At 44.9% G+C, this 20,098-nt stretch overlaps 1 pseudogene; it reads right to left on the reverse strand.

Moving 5' to 3' along the window:
- Positions 1–745: 745 nt before the first annotated feature.
- Positions 746–18,864, reverse strand: LOC123728264 (N-acylneuraminate cytidylyltransferase-like; annotated as a pseudogene).
- Between the last annotated feature and the right edge of the window lie 1,234 nt (positions 18,865–20,098).

A 20,098-nucleotide genomic window follows, 5' to 3' on the forward strand; every position in this document is an offset into this window, starting at 1 on the left:
TTAAAAACGTTTTTACCTGTTTCCTCCCCTTCATCTACACTGATGGATTTATCAAGTGACATCAATAAGGGATCATAGCTTTCACCTGGTCAGTCTGTCAAAAAGAGAGCAGGTGTTCATAATGTTTTATACACTCAGTGTATATGCTTCATTTCATTAAAACAAAGACAATTAAAGTACATACTGTATTTGTCAACACAACATGTAGTGATTATAAAACCCAAACTACACTGACCTGACAACCTGGAAAAAACATTTCAGCCTGAGCTAAGAACATGAAAGTGAGTAAATATACTTATTTCTAGAACTCCAGAGAAAGTAGAGAGATGACAATAAGCTTTGTCACTTTGTCTGATTGATAGAATGTAGTTTAGAATACAATATCCTGAGTGTTAGCCTGTTACTGCTTTCTTGTCAACTCCTTTTTTACATGACAATGAATGACAAGGGGATGTTCTCAATTGCATTTTCCCCGAGTCCTCTCTCCTCATCTCCTTCTCAAAAATCATTGGAGAATGTCAGAGGGAAGAGAAGGAGACAGGGAGAGTGGGTGCGAGGAGTATGCAATTGAGAATGCAACTCTTCCAGTTTACATGTGAAGTTTAGAATAAGAATGTTTTTTTGCCGGGAAATTATTATTCTGGGTAAAAAAAACACTTCTCGTCATGAAGGTCTAAAACGAGATAGAAAGTATCTAGAAATTATAATGGACCTATATATTTTAAAATAACTGCCCCTTTTCTGGCCCAGAAATTGATTTCGACAAACAAATCGGTCCCCAAAAAATCTGTTTGGCCCTCAAGCCAAAAAGTTTGCCCATGACCGCTTTATATCACATTCTAGAGTTTAGAAAGTATTTCTGTGACTTTAGAACACATTCTAGAGTTTAGAATGGATCTCTGTGACTTTAGAACACAGTCTAGAGTTTAGAATGGATCTCTGTGACTTTAGAACACATTCTAGCATTTAGAATGTATTTCTGTGGATGCGGTCCTGTTCCATCTGAGACTTGGCCTTCTTCTTGAGCAGCAGGATGTGTTCAGAAAACTCCCTCACAGCCCCCAGGCCTGCAGCACTGTGGCAGGAGTATTTAGCAGCGTTGATCGCCACCACTGGGGCGTCCCGGGGTACTGCACTCAGCCCAGCCAGGTTCAGACAGTCAACATCTGGTGCATCATTACCTGTAGGAAGGAGAGATGGAGGGATGAAATGGAGGTGTGAGATATGTTTTAATTTTATTTTAAATCTATTTAAGTGTCCATAAGGTGGTTATGGAAGTATTCTAAGAATGAGCTGCTCGTGGACTACAGGAAAAGGCGGCCAAACAGGCCCCCATTAACATCGACGGGGCTGTAATAGAGCGGGTCGAGAGTATCAAGTTCCTTGGTGTCCACATCACCAACTAACTATCATGGTCCAAACACACCAAGACAGTCGTGAAGAGGGCACGACAACACCTTTACCCCCTCAGCAGACTGAAAAGATTTGGCATGGGTCCCCAGATCCTCAAAAAAGTTCTACAGCTGCACCATCGAGAGCACCATGACCGGTTGCATCACCGCCTGGTATGGCAACTGCTCGGCATCTGAACTTAAAGTGCTACAGAGGGTAGTGCGAACGGCCCAGTACATCACTGGAGCCAAGCTTCCTGCCATCCAGGACCTATATAATAGAGGAAAGAGGAAAGGCCAAAAATTGTCAATGACTCCAGTCACCCAAGTTATAGACTGTTCTCTCTGCTACCACACGGCAAGCGGTACCGGAGCACCAAATCTAGGACCAAAAGGATCCTTAACAGCTTCCACCTCCAAGCCATAAGACTGCTGAACAATTAATAAAATGGCAACCAGATTATTTACGTTGACACCCCCCTCCATTTGTTTTGTACACTGCTGTTACTCGCTGTTTATCATCTATGCATAGTCACTTCACCCCTACCTACATGTACAAATTACTTCGACTAACCTGTACCCCTGCACATTGACTCCTGTACCCCCTGTATATAGCCTCGTTATTGTTATTTTGTTAATTTTAAACTTTAGTTTATTTGGTAAATATTTTCTTAACTCTTTCTTGAACTGCATTGTTGAGTAGGGGACATCCACCGCTTACAGGATAAGGTGTATAAAGTTGTTGCTTCGACTAGTGGAGCCTCTAAGTCCAAAGACGCGGTTATTTTGATTAAAAAGAATATAACTTTAGTTATCGAAAAGACTAGCAAGGATACTTCAGGCTACTTAGCTTACATTTACACGTCTATATATGGAAAGAAATTAGCATTTGTGTCTATCTATGCACCCGCTGTTTTTGAGGACAGCTTTTTCGCTGGGCTTACCAAAGAATTGATATCACTTTCAGAGTACGAATTGGTCATAGGGGCAGATATGAATGCAGCTTTCGATCTCAACCTTGATAGATCAACACAAATGTTTTCACATGCCCAACAATCCGCATCATTAGTGTTGAATGGAATGGCGGGAACATCTCAATCTCTGTGTGGCGAGTTCAGAATCCGGGCATCAAAGATTACCACCAGTCTTTCCAGTTACGCCCACTCATCCATATATTTATATGTACATATTCATCCCTTTACATTTGTGTGTATAAGGTAGTCTTATTCATTAGGTATTTTAATTTTTTTTAACCTGCATTGTTGGTTAGGGCTTGTAAGTAATCATTGTGAGTAAACACTGTGAGGTTACACCTGTTGTATTCGGCGCATGTGACAAATAACATTTTATTTGATTTCCATCTCAGAAGGGCTCCAAATAAAACGATCTTCAAACGTTTTGATTGACATGAATGCACAAGTATTACTCAGAATAGAAGGTTAAGAACCTTGAGATTCCACTATATTTCAAACTGTGCTATATAACTAACTAGTAGTAGAAGTAGTAGCAGTAGTCGCAGTAGTAGCAGTAGTAGTAGTAGTAGTAGTAGCAGTAGTAGTAGCAGTAGTAGTTGTAGTAGTAGCAGTAGTAGTCGTAGCAGTAATAGTAGTAGTAGTAGTCGTCGTAGTAGCAGTAGTAGTAGCAGTAGTAGCAGTAGTAGTAGCAGTAGTAGTCGTAGCAGTAATAGTAGTAGTAGTAGTAAATTGTTTATTGAAAAGAACAGTGAGTTTACCCATATAGGCAACCTCCTTCCAGTCCAGATCCTTGTCGTCCATCATGGCTTTGAACTCACACTGGATGTCCTTGCCCAGCTGCCTGACCTCGCAGCCTGTCCTCTGGGACAGCTTGTCAGCCAGGGCCTTGGTCACAGGGTCCTCACTGGATGAGATCAAGATCACCTGGAGGAGACAGAATAAAACAAATGTTTATGCTCTGTGTTTTGTATGGGAGCTCTGTTTTGTATGGGAGCTCTGTTTTCTATGTGAGCTCTGTTTTCTATGTGAGCTCTGTTTTATATGGGAGCTCTGTTTTCTATGTGAGCTCTGTTTTGTATGGGAGCTCTGTTTTCTATGTGAGCTCTGTTTTGTATGGGAGCTCTGTTTTGTATGGGAGCTCTGTTTTCTATGTGAGCTCTGTTTTCTATGTGAGCTCTGTTTTGTATGGGAGCTCTGTTTTCTATGTGAGCTCTGTTTTGTATGGGAGCTCTGTTTTCTATGTGAGCTCTGTTTTGTAGTGTATTTTCTATGTATTGTACAGACTGAGTGTAATGGGGAAATATAAGTTCATATTCAGTTCAGAGGGATTAACACAATGTTTAACATACAGTATTTAGAGTTCTGTAATACAAATCATTCCCAGTGTTCTGTTTGTAACATTCAAGGTGCAGGTTGATGGTCACTAGACTTGATAGTGAATGTTATGGATTATTGTCTTATCTGTTGATAGTGATTAACACCAGACTGGAGGTACCAGGTCTGAGGACACTGATTATTCACTGTTGTATTGTATTGACATTGTGTGAACTCGGTTGATTCTGTAGCAGCTGGACAAGTCACTGCCTTTTGTTTTGTCTTCCCACAAGCCTCTGAGCTGGTGTTTACAGAACATGTGGTGCTGTCTGATTAGGATAGAAAGGGTCTGTCTCCCAAGATACATTTTCTCTGCTTATGGGCTTGAGGTGTCTGTCTCCCTGTTGCAACTTTAATAAACCAGAATGATTTTTGATTGACTTTACCAATGACTGCTCTCCTTTTTGTTCACCTGTAAATTCCTATTACAACATAGACATTACAACATAGACCATACAACATAAACGATACAACATAGACATTACAACACAGACAATACATTAATTTGTGGTAGCAGTCGTAAAAAAATTAAGTAACACCTGTCTGTCACTGTTTTCCGCTCCCAATGTGATCTTTTAAAATACAATGAATGAATCACCAGTATTCATCACATTATCTTTGTATCTCTACTCCCTCTCTCTGCAGTGTGTTTGTTCTATACATTCTGTATGTACAGTATCTGTACCTCCACTCCCTCTCTCTGCAGTGTGTTTGTTCTGTATGTACAGTATCTGTACCTCCACTCCCTCTCTCTGCAGTGTGTTTGTTCTGTATGTACAGTATCTGTACCTCCACTCCCTCTCTCTGCAGTGTGTTTGTTCTGTATGTACATTATCTGTACCTCCACTCCCTCTCTCTGCAGTGTGTTTGTTCTGTATGTACAGTATCTGTACCTCCACCCCCTCTCTCTGCAGTGTGTTTGTTCTATACATTCTGTATGTACAGTATCTGTACCTCCACCCCTTCTCTCTGCAGTGTGTTTGTTCTGTATGTACAGTATCTGTACCTCCACTCCCTCTCTCTGCAGTGTGTTTGTTCTGTATGTACAGTATCTGTACCTCCACCCCCTCTCTCTGCAGCATGCGGATACCCATAGTATCTCTGGTGTTGACTGAGACCATCTCCTCTCCAGAGACAGAGATGAGGACGCGGCCGTCAGTCAGACAGCCTGAGACTTTACACAGCAGCAGACGCACCACCTCAGGCTTGTCCAGACCAAAGTAACCAAACCTGGAGAGAAACAACACACAGAGAAATACAACTCAGGCTTGTCCAGACCAAAGTAACCAAACCTGGAGAGAAACAACACACACAGGGAAATACACCTCAGGCTTGTCCAGACCAAAGTAACCAAACCTGGAGAGGTACAACACACACAGGGAAATACATCTCAGGCTTGTCCAGACCAAAGTAACCAAACCTGGAGAGAAACAACACACACAGGGAAATACACCTCAGGCTTGTCCAGACCAAAGTAACCAAACCTGGAGAGAAACAACACACACAGGGAAATACATCTCAGGCTTGTCCAGACCAAAGTAACCAAACCTGGAGAGAAACAACACACACAGGGAAATACATCTCAGGCTTGTCCAGACCAAAGTAACCAAACCTGGAGAGGTACAACACACACAGGGAAATACACCTCAGGCTTGTCCAGACCAAAGTAACCAAACCTGGAGAGAAACAACACACACAGGGAAATACATCTCAGGCTTGTCCAGACCAAAGTAACCAAACCTGGAGAGGAACAACACACAGGGAAATACATCTCAGGCTTGTCCAGACCAAAGTAACCAAACCTGGCGAGGTACAACACACACAGGGAAATACATTTGGACAACCACTCCTCTGTGTTACAGCATTGTTCATTGTGTTGCTTTACCACAAAATCTAATTATATTTCAAGTGCATGCAAATAAACAGACAGACAGACAGACAGACAGACAGACAGACAGACAGACAGACAGACAGACAGACAGACAGACAGACAGACAGACAGACAGACAGACAGACAGAGACAGACAGAGACAGACAGAGACAGACAGACAGAGAGAGAGATTGAAACTCCAGGTCAGTGATTTCAGACTACTACAGTACTCTCTGTTCTGCCACGGGCCAGTCGATATCCACATCAATATCCACACTGTACTCTGGCAGCATCTCATAGTAAGCCCACTTCCCCCCCTGAGAAGGACAACAACACAAAGGGCATTTCTATTAGCAGTCACAACACCAGTTGACAATAGAATATCTAGTAGTATCACAGATCAGTCCATCTCTCAGTGTGTATGTTGTTTCTAGTCAGGCTCAGATCCACTGAATGAATACACTTTATTGATCCCGAGGGGAATAGGGTTCACCACCAGCAACAGACATACACATGTAACGGGCGTCGTATAAAGGGGACCAAGGCGCAGCGGGTTGAGTGCTCATCTTTACTTTTAATGAAAACACTTAAACAAAGAAAACAAAACAACAGCCAACAGTTCTGTCAGGTCCTTAAACAAAACAGAAAACAACTACCCACGAAAACAAAGGGAAAAACAGGCTGCCTAAGTATGACTTCCAATCAGAGAAAACGATAGACAGCTGCCTCTGATTAGAAACCATACCTGGCCAAAACATAGAAAAACAAAACATAGAATGCCCACCCACCTATCACACCCTGACCTAACTAAACAGAGAAAACACAGCTCTCCTAGGTCAGAGCGTGACAGTACCCCCTCCTCAAAGGTGCGGACTCCCGGCCGCAAACCTGAACCTATAGGGGAGGGCCCGGGTGGGCATCTATAATTAGCGGCGGCTCCGGTTCAGGGCGTAGCACCCCCACCGCCCGCTTATCCCCCCGCTTCTGTGTGTCCGGAGGAACCAGACCGTGGATCATCGCCGGAGGCTTTGGAACGCCAACTGAATCGTCGCTGAAGACTCCGGGCTGCGGACTGCCGCTGAAGACTCCGGGCTGCGGACCGCCGCTGAAGACTCCAGGCTCCGGACCTGGGGAGCGTCGCTGGAGGCTCCGGACCTGGGGAGCGTCGCTGGAGGCTCCGGACCTGGGGAGCGTCGCTGGAGGCTCCGGAGCTGGGGAGCGTCGCTGAAGGCTCCGGACCTGGGGAGCGTCGCTGAAGGCTCCGGACTGGGGAGAGTCGCTGGAGGCTCCGGACTGAGGAGCGTCGCTGGAGGCTCCGGACTGAGAAGCGTCGCAGGAGGCTCCGGACTGGAGAGCGTCGTTGTAGGTTCCGGACTAGGGACCGTTGCTGCAGGCTCCATGCCATGGATCATCAATACAGGTTCCGTGCCATGGATCATCACTGGAGGCTTCGTACCATGGATCATCTCTACAGGCTCCGGGCCATGGATTATCCCTACAGGCTTCTTACCATGGATTATCCCTACAGGCTCCGGACCATGGATAATCCCTACAGGCTTCCTGCCATGGATTATCCCTACAGGCTCCGGGCCATGGATTACCTCTGGAGGCTTCGTGCCATGGATCATCTCTACAGGCTTCGGACCATAGATTATCACTGGAGGCTTCGTGCCATGGATCATCTCTACAGGCTTCGGACCATAGATTATCACTGGAGGCTTTACTCATGGAGCTGGAACAGGTCTCACCGGACTGGAGAGACGCACTGAGGACCGGGTGCTCAGAGCAGGCACCGGCCGTACTGGGCTATGGAGGCGCACTGGAGGGAGAGTGCGAGGAGCAAGCACAGGACGTGGAGCAAGCACAGGCTATGGAGGCGCACTGGAGGGCAGGAATGCTGAGCAGGCATATTCCTTGCTGGCTGAGTGCCAACCTTAGCACGACAACGGTGAGGAGCTTGCACCGAGCGCACCGGGCTGTGAGTGCGCATCACCGCATAACACGGTGCTTGTTCAGTCACTCGCTCCCCACGGCAAGCACTGGGAGTTGGCTCAGGTCTTAAACCCGCCTTAGCCAATCTACCCGTGTGCCCCCCCAAAGAATGTTTTGCCGCTGCCTCTCGGGCTCCTGTTGCTTTCTTGCCCGTTCCTCCCAGTATCGCCGTTCCGCCCTCGCTGCCTCTATCTCCTCCTGCGGGCGGCGATACTCCCCCGGCCTTGTCCAAGGTCCTGCCCCATCCAGGATCTCTTCCCAGGTCCAGTCCTCTGATCCACACTGTTTAGTCCAGTCTTGATGGGTAGTTCTGTAACAGCGTCGTATAAAGGGGACCAAGGCGCAGCGTGTTGAGTGCTCATTGAAAAGGGAAAACTGATCCTAGACCAGTACTCCTATCCTGAAACGCTTTGTGACTATGGGCCCTGATGGGGTATTGTGCCAGTTACCTGCAGGCCTCTCTCTGTCGTCGCTCTGGTATAAATGTAGAAAGATCCGTTCTCACACAGCTCTCCATCCCAGTCCTGTCTCCGGGGCCTGTTAGACGGGTCTAAGTTCAGAGGCTGGGTGGCTACACTACCTGAACAGGAGAGAGAACACATAATCAATGTTATAGGTCATAACTAGAAACCAGACTACTTCCTGGTCAGGAGAAAAACTAATTTGTCTAAACACCCCTCATCTCTCTATTGTGATACACAGTGATTAGAGGTGGATGGAGTTACTTCCATGTAATGTGCTTGTGAAAGGTACTATATTTACAGTTGAAGTCAGAAGTTTACATACACCTTAGCCAAATACATTTAAACTCAGTTTTTCACAATTCCTGACATTTAATCCAGGTAAAAATTCCATGTTTTAGCTCAGTTAGGATCACCACTTTATTTTAAGAATGTGAAATGTCAGAATAATAGTAGAGAGAATGATTTATTTCAGCTTTTATTTATTTCATCACATTCCCAATGGGTCAGAAGTTTACATACACTCAATTAGTATCTGGTAGCATTGCCTTTAAATTGTTTAACTTGGGTCAAACGTTTCAGGTAGCCTTCCACAAGTTGGGTGAATTTCGGCCTATTCCTCCTGACAGAACTGGTGTAACTGAGTCAGGTTTATAGGCCTCCTTGCTTGCACACGCCTTTTCAGTTCTGCCTACAAATTTTCTATGGGATTGAGATCAGGGCTTTGTGATGGCCACTCCAATACCTTGACTTTGTTGTCCTTAAGCCATTTTGACACAACTTTGGAAGTATGCTTGGGGTCATTGTCCATTTGGAAGACCCCTTTACGACCAAGCTTTAACTTCCTGACTGATGTCTTGAGGTGTTGCTTCAATATATCCACATAATTTTCCTGCCTCGTGATACCATCTATTTTGTGAAGTGCACCAGTCCCTTCTGCAGCAAAGCACCCCCACAACTTGATGCTGCCACCCCTGTGCTTCACGGTTGGGATGGTATTCTTCGGCTTGCAAGCCTCCCCCTTTTTCCTCCAAACATAACGATGGTCATTATGGCCAAACAGTTCTATTTTTGTTTCATCAGACCAGAAGACATTTCTCCAAAAAGTACAATCTTTGTCCCCATGTGCAGTTGCAAACCATAGTTTGTCTTTTTTATGGCAGTTTTGGAGCAGTGACTTCTTCCTTGCTGAGCGGCCTTTCAGGTTATGTCGATATAGGACTCGTTTTACTGTGAATATAGATACTTTTGTACCTGTTTCCTCCAGCATCTTCACAAGGTCCTTTGCTGTTGTTCTGGGATTTATTTGCACTTTTCGCACCAAAGTACGTTCATCTCTAGGAGACAGAACGCGTCTCCTTCCTGAGCGGTATGACGGCTGCATGGTCCGATGGTGTTTATACTTGCGTACTATAGTTTGTACAGAAGAACGTGGTACCTTCAGGCATTTGGAAATTCCTCCCAAGGATGAACCAGACTTGTGGAGGTCTACCATTTTTTTTCTGAGGTCTTGGCTGATTTCTTTTGATTTTCCCATGACGTCAAGCAAAGAGGCACTGAGTTTGAAGGTAGGCCTTGAAATACATCCACAGGTACACCTCCAATTGACTCAAATTATGTCCATTAGCCTATCAGAAGTTTCTAAAGCCATGACATAATTTTCTGGAATTTTCCAAGCTGTTTAAAGGCAGTCAACTTAGTGTATGTAAACTTCTGACTCACTGGAATTGTGAATTATAAGTGAAATAATCTGTCTGTAAACAATTGTTGGAAAAATTACTTGTGTCATGCACAAAGTAGATGTCCTAACCGACTTGCCAAAACTATAGTTTGTTAACAAGAAATTTGTGGAGTGGTTGAAAAATTTGTTTTAATGACTCCAACCTAAGTGTATGTAAACTTCCTACTTCAACTGTACATGTTAGTCATTTAGCAGACGCTCTTATAAACACAATCCTTTATCATTGAACATTAGCATCTTACATCAAGATATGATGGGTAGGTGATTTCAAACACAAAACATCTAGGGCACTAGAGTTTTCCTGCCTCTGGTCACATGGTCAGGCCAAACTCCTGACCCTACTTATAAAGTGAGGGACAGTTTTTCCTCAGGCAGTGTAGTGGAAAATGTTATATGCTGTACACATTGTGTTCTTTCTCAAGGTTGGCATGTTCTGTAAACTGTCTGACAATGAGAATTGTTGTTTTGTGTTATTAAGTTGCGATGTGCTTATGGTTTGTTCACAGGGTGCGGGTCAAGCAGAAGAGGAACTAGATACACTCTCCCACCCTGATACTAATTCCTTGTATCTGTGTCTGCTTAGTCATGCTTAGGAAACTTGTGCAGCAGTTTAAAGGACAAGTGAAGGGACTGACCCTTCAGATCTCCTGACAGACCTGTACATTAAGTTTGTTGGAACCTCTCCAGTTAACTAACTGATAATAAGTGTATGGTCCTAAACATAACACATGGCTATACCGTACCTCCTTTCTTCACCTCCTGCCAGCGGAAGTGGTGTTGTCGGACCACAGAGAAGACGGACGTGAAGCCCTGCTTGGTGATCATCTCCAGGCCTCCTTCAGGTGGAAGGGGTGCAGGCAGGGAGACGTGGCCTGGATGTGACAGATCACATCCACCTCTGGAGGAGGACAACACAAAATATATTTGATTTATCCATTATTTAATCAGGTAGCCACATATAATATGACATGAATAAATCTACATGGTTACTGTTGACATCTGTATTTATGGAGTAGGTCCCACTTCATTTGGATAGCCCCCTATTCATGGATTGTCTATAGCCGCTCTCACTCTATCAATCTACCACCTGAAACTCTGTTAATACCAGACGTGCTTCTACATCTGCATTGCTTACTCTTTTGGGTTTTAGCCTGGGTTTCTGGATAAGCACTTTGTGTCTTCTGCTGACGTAAAAAGGGGCTTTATAAAGAAATGTGATTGACTGATTGATATGCAACACTTTCCTAGGGTTGGGATTAGGGTTATGGTATTAGAAATTGAATTAACCTGTTAGGGCTAGGGGGCAGTATTGACACGGCCGGATAAAAAACGTACCCGATTTAATCTGGTTACTACTCCTGCCCAGTAACTAGAATATGCATATAATTATTGGCTTTGGATAGAAAACACCCTAAAGTTTCTAAAACTGTTTGAATGGTGTCTGTGAGTATAATAGAACTCATATGGCAGGCAAAAACCTGAGAAGATTCTGAACAGGAAGTGGCCTGTTGTTGTTCATCTTGGCTCTTTTTATTGAAGACTGAGGATCTTTGCTGTAACGTGACACTTCCTACGGCTCCCATAGGCTCTCAGAGCCCGGGAAAAAGCTGAATGATATCGAGGCAGCCCCAGGCTGAAACACATTATCGCGTTTGGATAGTGGCCGGTCAGAGTACTCTGAGACTCAGGCTCGTGCACGAGGGCACGAGATGTTTTTATTTTCTCTCTCTTTGTACGTATACACGCTTTCCCGGTCGGAATATTATCGCTTTTTTACGAGAAAAATGGCATAAAAATTGATTTTAAACAGCGGTTGACATCCTTCGAAGTACGGTAATGGAATATTTAGAATTTTTTTGTCACGAAATGCGCCATGCTCGTCACCCTTATTTACCCTTTCGGATAGTGTCTTGAACGCACGAACAAAACGCCACTATTTGGATATAACAATGGATTATTTTGGACCAAACCAACATTTGTTATTGAAGTAGAAGTCCTGGGAGTGCATTCTGACGAAGAACAGCAAAGGTAATAACATTTTTCTTATAGTAAATCTGACTTTGGTGAGTGCTAAACTTGCTGGGTGTCTAAATAGCTAGCCCTGTGATGCCGGGCTATCTACTTAGAATATTGCAAAATGTGCTTTCACCGAAAAGCTATTTTAAAATCGGACATATCGAGTGCATAAAGGAGTTCTGTATCTATAATTCTTAAAATAATTGTTATGTTTTTTGTGAACGTTTATCGTGAGTAATTTAGTCAATACACCGGCAGTGTTCGGTGGGAATGCTAGTCACATGCTAGTCACATGCTAATGTAAAAAGCTGGTTTTTGATATAAATATGAACTTGATTGAACAAAACATGCATGTATTGTATAACATAATGTCCTAGGGTTGTCATCTGATGAAGATCATCAAAGGTTAGTGCTGCATTTAGCTGTGGTTTGGGTTTATGTGACATTATATGCTAGCTTGAAAAATGGGTGTCTGATTATTTCTGGCTGGGTACTCTGCTGACATAATCTAATGTTTTGCTTTCGTTGTAAAGCCTTTTTGAAATCGGACAGTGTGGTTAGATTAACGAGAGTCTTGTCTTTAAAATGGTGTAAAATAGTCATATGTTTGAAAAATTGAATTCTTTGCATTTTTGAGGTATTTGAATATCGCGCCACGGGATTACACTGGCTGTTGAGTAGGTGGGACGCTAGCCCATAGAGGTTACAAGAAAATAGCATGTGAGAATTATCATGTGAGCAAGATCAGTGGTGCACAACTGTGCAGGGGGCACAATAACTGTCACTGATTGGCTGGAGAGTGGTGAGTCAGACCACACACCTGGTTTCCCAGACTGGTGTCCTCAGGTTCTGATTAAAAAGGAGGAAGGAAAAACAGCAGCATGCTCTGCGGCCCTGGAGGTCGTATGGTTCACGTGTCTCGGAGTTGGAGTGCTGATTTAGCTCATAGATCACAACAAATAAGACTACATGGACAGGGGGGACCTGATCCCAGATCAGTATTCCTACTCTGAGATGCTTGATACATACTGTCCCAGAGCCTTAGCCAAGCTAGCTTGATTCCTCACGCCTCCCTCCTCGGCTCCTTCTCAAAGGTTCCTCCACTCAGATCTCCTCCTCTAATGCATTTTGAGAAGGAGGCAAGGAGAGAGGACATGAGGAATCAAGGAAATACACTTGACGTTCACCCCCTACCTGGGTTTAATCGGACGAATTCCTGGATGGTGTCGAGAGAGCTGGAGGAGTCTTTGGACACCTCTGGGCTCCTGCGGTGAACCTGAGCTCCCCATGCCTTCGCTACCTTCTCAATGTCATCATGGTCAGTTGATACCCACACACTGGGAGAAAGAACGGAAGAAGTTGATTCCTCAGGCTTTGTAACAAGTAGGCTACATCAGTGCAATCCAGTCTTGTGTGGCCAAGCCCAAACCAGGGGTTCATTCAGAGACAGTACACTAACTTTCAGACAAACTCTCTCAATGAGAATCTGACATGGGTATACATATTTACACAACAAACAGTTAATAATGTATAGTTATGACCAGGAGTTAAAGTAGATGTCATTTCTTCCCCGTTTGGAACCTCCTATGTGTGAACATGCGTGTACTAAAACAATGTATGGGCCTAACAGGACCGGCTCTGGACGTTCTGCTGCCCTAGGCAAGACAAAAAATTGCCGTCCCCCTCCTTTCCCCCTAAACTAGAATAGTGTAATGGAGGGGTTGGCAATAGGTTTGGCCTTAGGCCAGTTTTTTTCTCAGCTAATAGTCGGGAGAACAGAACATAATAGTGGCCCCATTCATTATTATTATGTTCCGGAACTCCAATTTGAGCAGCAGCAGCTGAAAAATGAGCTCCTACAAATATTGAAATTTACATGGTTTTTAGAGTGAAGTACATCGGAAAAAAGCAAAAGAAAACTGCAAGACTGAATAGGAGAAAAAACAAGCAACAAACAAAGAAGATAGGCTTTTGAAAAATAACTATTTTTCATAAAATTGTAGTTATCTTAGCAAGCTGAATTGTTTACCAGTTGCTAAGCAGTTGCTAGGGACTCTTTTGGAAGAAGCTAGCTAGCTAACGAAGAACAACAAAGAATATCTAGTTAACAGAAGAAAAGAAAGAGAAAATCAGGACAGAAGAAAAAGGATATCAAAGTGAAACAGTTCTCTAAAGACACAGGAGACAATAATACAAGAAACAACACTTCTGTAGCTTGTCAACTATGTGTCTGTCTATCCCTGTTCTCTCCTCTCTGCACAGGCCATACAAACGCTTCACACCGCGTGGCCGCTGCCACTCTAACCTGGTGGTCCCAGCGCGCACGACCCACGTGGAGTTCCAGGTCTCCGGCAGCCTCTGGAACTGCCGGTCTGCAGCCAACAAGGCTGAGTTCATCTCAGCCTATGCTACCCTCCAGTCCCTAGACTTCCTGGCGCTGACGGAAACATGGATTACCACAGATAACACTGCTACTCCTACTGCTCTCTCTTCGTCTGCCCACGTGTTCTCGCATACCCCTAGAGCATCGAGCCGGCGGGGTGGTGGCACTGGAATCCTCATCTCTCCCAAGTGGACATTCTCGCTTTCTCCCCTGACCCATCTGTCTATCTCCTCATTTGAATTCCATGCTGTCACAGTTACCAGCCCTTTCAAGCTTAACATCCTTATCATTTATCGCCCTCCAGGTTCCCTTGGAGAGTTCATCAATGAGCTTGACGCCTTGATAAGTTCCTTTCCTGAGGATGGCTCACCTCTCACAGTTCTGGGTGACTTTAACCTCCCCACGTCTACCTTTGACTCATTCCTCTCTGCCTCCTTCTTTCCACTCCTCTCCTCTTTTGACCTCACCCTCTCACCTTCCCCCCCTACTCACAAGGCAGGCAATACGCTTGACCTCATCTTTACTAGATGCTGTTCTTCCACTAATCTCATTGCAACTCCCCTCCAAATCTCCGACCACTACCTTGTATCCTTTTCCCTCTTGCTCTCATCCAACACTTCTCACTCTGCCCCTACTCGGATGGTATTGCGCCGTCCCAACCTTCGCTCTCTCTCTCCCGCTACTCTCTCCTCTTCCATCCTATCATCTCTTCCCTCTGCTCAAACCTTCTCCAACCTATCTCCTGATTCTGCCTCCTCAACCCTCCTCTCCTCCCTTTCTGCATCCTTTGATTTTCTCTGTCCCCTATCCTCCAGGCCGGCTCGGTCCTCCCCTCCTGCTCCGTGGCTCGACGACTCACTACGAGCTCACAGAACAAGGCTCCGGGCAGCCGAGCGGAAATGGAGGAAAACTCGCCTCCCCTGCGGACCTGGCATCCTTTCACTCACTCCTCTCTACATTCTCCTCTTCTGTCTCTGCTGCTAAAGCCACTTTCTACCACTCTAAATTCCAGGCATCTGCCTCTAACCCTAGGGAAGCTCTTTGCTACCTTCTCCTCCCTCCTGAATCCTCCTCCCCCTCCCCCCCTCCTCCCTCTCTGCGGATGACTTCGTCAACCATTTTGAAAAGAAGGTTGACGATATCCGATCCTCGTTTGCTAAGTCAAACGACACCGCTGGTCCTGCTCACACTGCCCTACCCTGTGCTTTGACCTCTTTCTCCCCTCTCTCTCCAGATGAAATCTCGCGTCTTGTGACGGCCGGCCGCCCAACAACCTGCCCACTTGACCCTATCCCCTCCTCTCTTCTCCAGACCATTTCCGGAGACCTTCTCCCCTTCCTCACCTCGCTCATCAACTCATCCTTGACCGCTGGCTACGTCCCTTCCGTCTTCAAGAGAGCGAGAGTTGCACCCCTTCTGAAAAAACCTACACTCGATCCCTCCGATGTCAACAACTACAGACCAGTATCCCTTCTTTCTTTTCTCTCCAAAACTCTTGAACGTGCCGTCCTTGGCCAGCTCTCCTGCTATCTCTCTCAGAATGACCTTCTTGATCCTAATCAGTCAGGTTTCAAGACTGGGCATTCAACTGAGACTGCTCTTCTCTGTGTCACGGAGGCTCTCCGCACTGCTAAAGCTAACTCTCTCTCCTCTGCTCTCATCCTTCTAGACCTATCTGCTGCCTTTGATACTGTGAACCATCAGATCCTCCTCTCCACCCTCTCCGAGTTGGGCATCTCCGGCGCGGCCCACGCTTGGATTGCGTCCTACCTGACAGGTCGCTCCTACCAGGTGGCGTGGCGAGAATCTGTCTCCGCACCATGCGCTCTCACCACTGGTGTCCCCCAGGGCTCTGTTCTAGGCCCTCTCCTATTCTCGCTATACACCAAGTCACTTGGCTCTGTCATATCCTCACATGGTCTCTCCTATCATTGCTATGCAGACGACACACAATTAATCTTCTCCTTTCCCCCTTCTGATAACCAGGCGGCGAATCGCATCTCTGCATGTCTGTCAGACATATCAGTGTGGATGACGGATCACCAGCTCAAGCTGAACCTCGGCAAGACGGAGCTGCTCTTCCTCCTGGGGAAGGACTGCCCGTTCCATGATCTCGCCATCACGGTTGACAACTCCCTTGTGTCCTCCTCCCAGAGTGCTAAGAACCTTGGCGTGATCCTGGACAACACCCTGTCGTTCTCCACTAACATCAAGGCGGTGACCCGATCCTGTAGGTTCATGCTCTACAACATTCGCAGAGTACGACCCTGCCTCACACAGGAAGCGGCGCAGGTCCTAATCCAGGCACTTGTCATCTCCCGTCTGGATTACTGCAACTCGCTGTTGGCTGGGCTCCCTGCCTGTGCCATTAAACCCCTACAACTCATCCAGAACGCCGCAGCCCGTCTGGTGTTCAACCTTCCCAAGTTCTCTCACGTCACCCCGCTCCTCCGCTCTCTCCACTGGCTTCCAGTTGAAGCTCGCATCCGCTACAAGACCATGGTGATTGCCTACGGAGCTGTGAAGGGAACGGCACCTCCATACCTTCAGGCTCTGATCAGGCCCTACACCCAAACAAGGGCACTGCGTTCATCCACCACTGGCCTGCTGGCCCCCCTACCTCTGAGGAAGCACAGTTCCCGCTCAGCCCAGTCAAAACTGTTCGCTGCTCTGGCACCCCAATGGTGGAACAAGCTCCCTCACGACGCCAGGACAGCGGAGTCAATCACCACCTTCCGGAGACACCTGAAACCCCACCTCTTTAAGGAATACCTAGGATAGGATAAAGTAATCCTTCTAACCCCCCCCCTTAAAAGATTTAGATGCACTATTGTAAAGTGGTTGTTCCACTGGATATCATAAGGTGAATACACCATTTTGTAAGTCGCTCTGGATAAGAGCGTCTGCTAAATGACTTAAATGTAAATGTAAAAATTATTACACTACAAATTAAACTCATTTTAACACATCTGGTTACTAGGCTATATAATGTCAATAACATATCCTAATATTTTCAATCTGATTACACTGATAAAATCAGTAATGTCTCTATTAAATTATTTTGTTATTTTTCTTTGTGCGTTGATTGGGGTAAAACAGCTTGCAATCAAGACAAAATGTCACTGAAAAAGTTTCAAAAGAAAGGTGGAAATGCAAATAGAAGTTTCCAGGAAGAATGGACAGAGGAATAGGTATTCTTACCAAATTTCTTCAATATCAAACCAGAGTGTCTTGTTTGCAACGAAACGGTTAATGTTTGCAAATCATTAAATATTAGACGCCTTGTGAATCTAAGCATGGCAGTTTCAAAAGTTACCTTTCCATCCAGACAGAGGCTCGACGAAGAAGAAAAATGTTAGCTTTAACAGCCGGCAACTCATCCGTTGCTTAACTCAACAACATAATTGCTTCCCTAAAAGCTGGCTGAGTTTAATCATATTCTCTTTTCAGAAAGTGAAAAGCTCAATTAAATGTGATAGAATAGCAAAGTACCATTGTTTTGGAGCAGAATAATGTGAGGTGTTATGTGTTGTTGTGGGTGCGTCTTGGTCAGTTTTGCTCGGGAAATGCCGCCCTAGTCAAACTTCCGCTCTAGATGTGCCGGCCGTGGGTCCTAATCATATAATTATATTTAGAATCTCTATTCATTCAATAGCATCTCTGTGGGCCTAGTCATAAAGATTTGTCATTTGACTTTTAAAATGTATCACCTTTTATTGTGGCATAAACACAACCAGCCATGATGTTTGCATCTGATTGTCAAACAATCATATGCAAAGGAGTCCTTTACAATCCCATCCACACGCAACATATTTCCAACCTCCAAACAGTGGTGAATGGAAAGAGAGACATCTGTTACACAAAACACCAACAAGTGTATTGACGTTTGGCAAGTCTTACTGTACTTTCTCCCCTGGTTATGACAGATGCATCATCATATGCAACGTTGACTATCACTATCACAAAAATATCAGTGTACCCAAAACAAGAATGTAACATGCATTTGGTGCAGCTAACTAACGTTACTATTAACAAAAGCGTCAGAGCAAGTCCATATACCGTAGCTAGATTAGAAATACATTTGACCAAAGATTGAACTGAATTACCTGTCAAACTGTTTGGAGTCCACTGCAGCTCTCAGAACCCATCCAATGAGGGGGACACCGGCGAGAACTTTGATATTCTTCAGGGGGATCCCCTTACTGCCTCCCCTCGCGAGGATCAGGGCTGCGATGTGTCTCTTCTCACCGCTGTCTTTGATAACCTTTGCTTTTCTGTCTCTCACATCTTCGATGCCCGATATAGTACGTTTTTTAGCAGCAGCCATTGAAAGGATCATTAGGCAGACAAGAGTCTTGTCAAGACGTGGCGGTAGTCTCAATGTAGCTAATAGCGGTAGCGATGGATAGCAGTCGTTTGAAGTATCTAGCAACTTCTTGCGTTCTAACTCACTTTAACTAGCTAGCTACGTACTTAGTTTACATGACCTACTACGGCTTACACTGTGTGAAGGAAATCCTACAAATGTTACATGTACATAGTTAAAAAAAAGAGGCGTAGACCTGCTATCTTTACTCTGAGGTAATTTCAATAACGCTTCCTTTTGTTGCCATAGTAACCATTTCAATTGAACTATTTACTGAATTTACTCTGGCAACGGCTTAAGTGACAATGTCAAGAAAACGATGATCGCGCTTCAATGAGGGGATTCGATAATCTGACCCGGGTTTCCCAGGTCGGAGGAGTTTACTTGAGTAAAACGTGATTGCATTCATTTTGGAACCGGGCTGCCTCCCGGGTGTGAGCCAGGTTCAAATGCCATGTTCATGTGCCAGTCGGAACAAGGAAACTCTGAAATGTCCGATTTGTTAAACGGTTGAACGTGACAGGTGTATAACTACAACCAGGTAGCAAATCGGAAATGTCAGAGTTAACTAGTTCCGATTAGTATATGAACGCGGCAAAATCCGCTCAAAACGAGTGACGTAGCCTAGACTAGATAAAGCACGTGGGGGAATGAGAAGGATTATGTTTTCACATGCAAAAGTCATTGCTTTTTGATAAAAAAAAAAAAAAAACCCGCTTAATCTGCCTTCCCAATGAAAATTGGTTCGGGAATTCGAACATATATTTTATGGAAAAGAGATGTATGTTTCTGCACGATACACCATGCTGCCTTGTTGACATACCGTTAAATCCCAAACCATACCCTCACCCCTACAAACTCTGAGGGCACTCCACTGTCACGTGTTGCTGACTAAACTCCCAGAGAGAAACTAGGGTATCAATAGAGTACCACAGCATGAGTCATGTCCCGTGTGGCTCAGTTGGTAGAGCATGGTGTTTGGAACGCCAGGGTTGTGGGTTTGAGAAAAAAAATATGAAATGTATGCATTCACTACTGTAAGTTGCTCTGGATAAGAGCGTCTGCTAAATTACTAAACTGTAAAGATGTCATAAAACCTAGCGGTTAAACAAGGAAACGGTTCCAATCATTTTCCCCGTTCATCTTTCCCATAGTGGATTTTAGAAACACTTAAAATAAGGGCTGTGTTTCATGTAGGCTTACCCTGGCATGACATTTTAATAACCGTGTAAATCTCTCTAGGACAATGTGACTTTGATCAATATTGTCGCCTGTATTTACCTCCCAAAAATGAAATGCTAACGCTAGCTGGTAATGTGGCTATCATAAAGAACTACAAATGCCATGATGATCTGGACGAGACTGCCGAATCGACAATTCTGTGAACCATGGACATCACCAGGACGCCCAGAATGATTTTGGGTCATTCCCAAATCTTTTGCTCTGCTGCTGAAATTGTGTAAAAGAAATTGTACCACTTAGTTCCTCGAGCTTTGATTAGGTGAAGCTTCCAATATCATCCAATCGTTA

The sequence above is a fragment of the Salmo salar genome, chromosome ssa17 (assembly GCF_905237065.1).
Source record: "Salmo salar chromosome ssa17, Ssal_v3.1, whole genome shotgun sequence".
NCBI classification, from domain to species: Eukaryota; Metazoa; Chordata; class Actinopteri; order Salmoniformes; family Salmonidae; genus Salmo; species Salmo salar.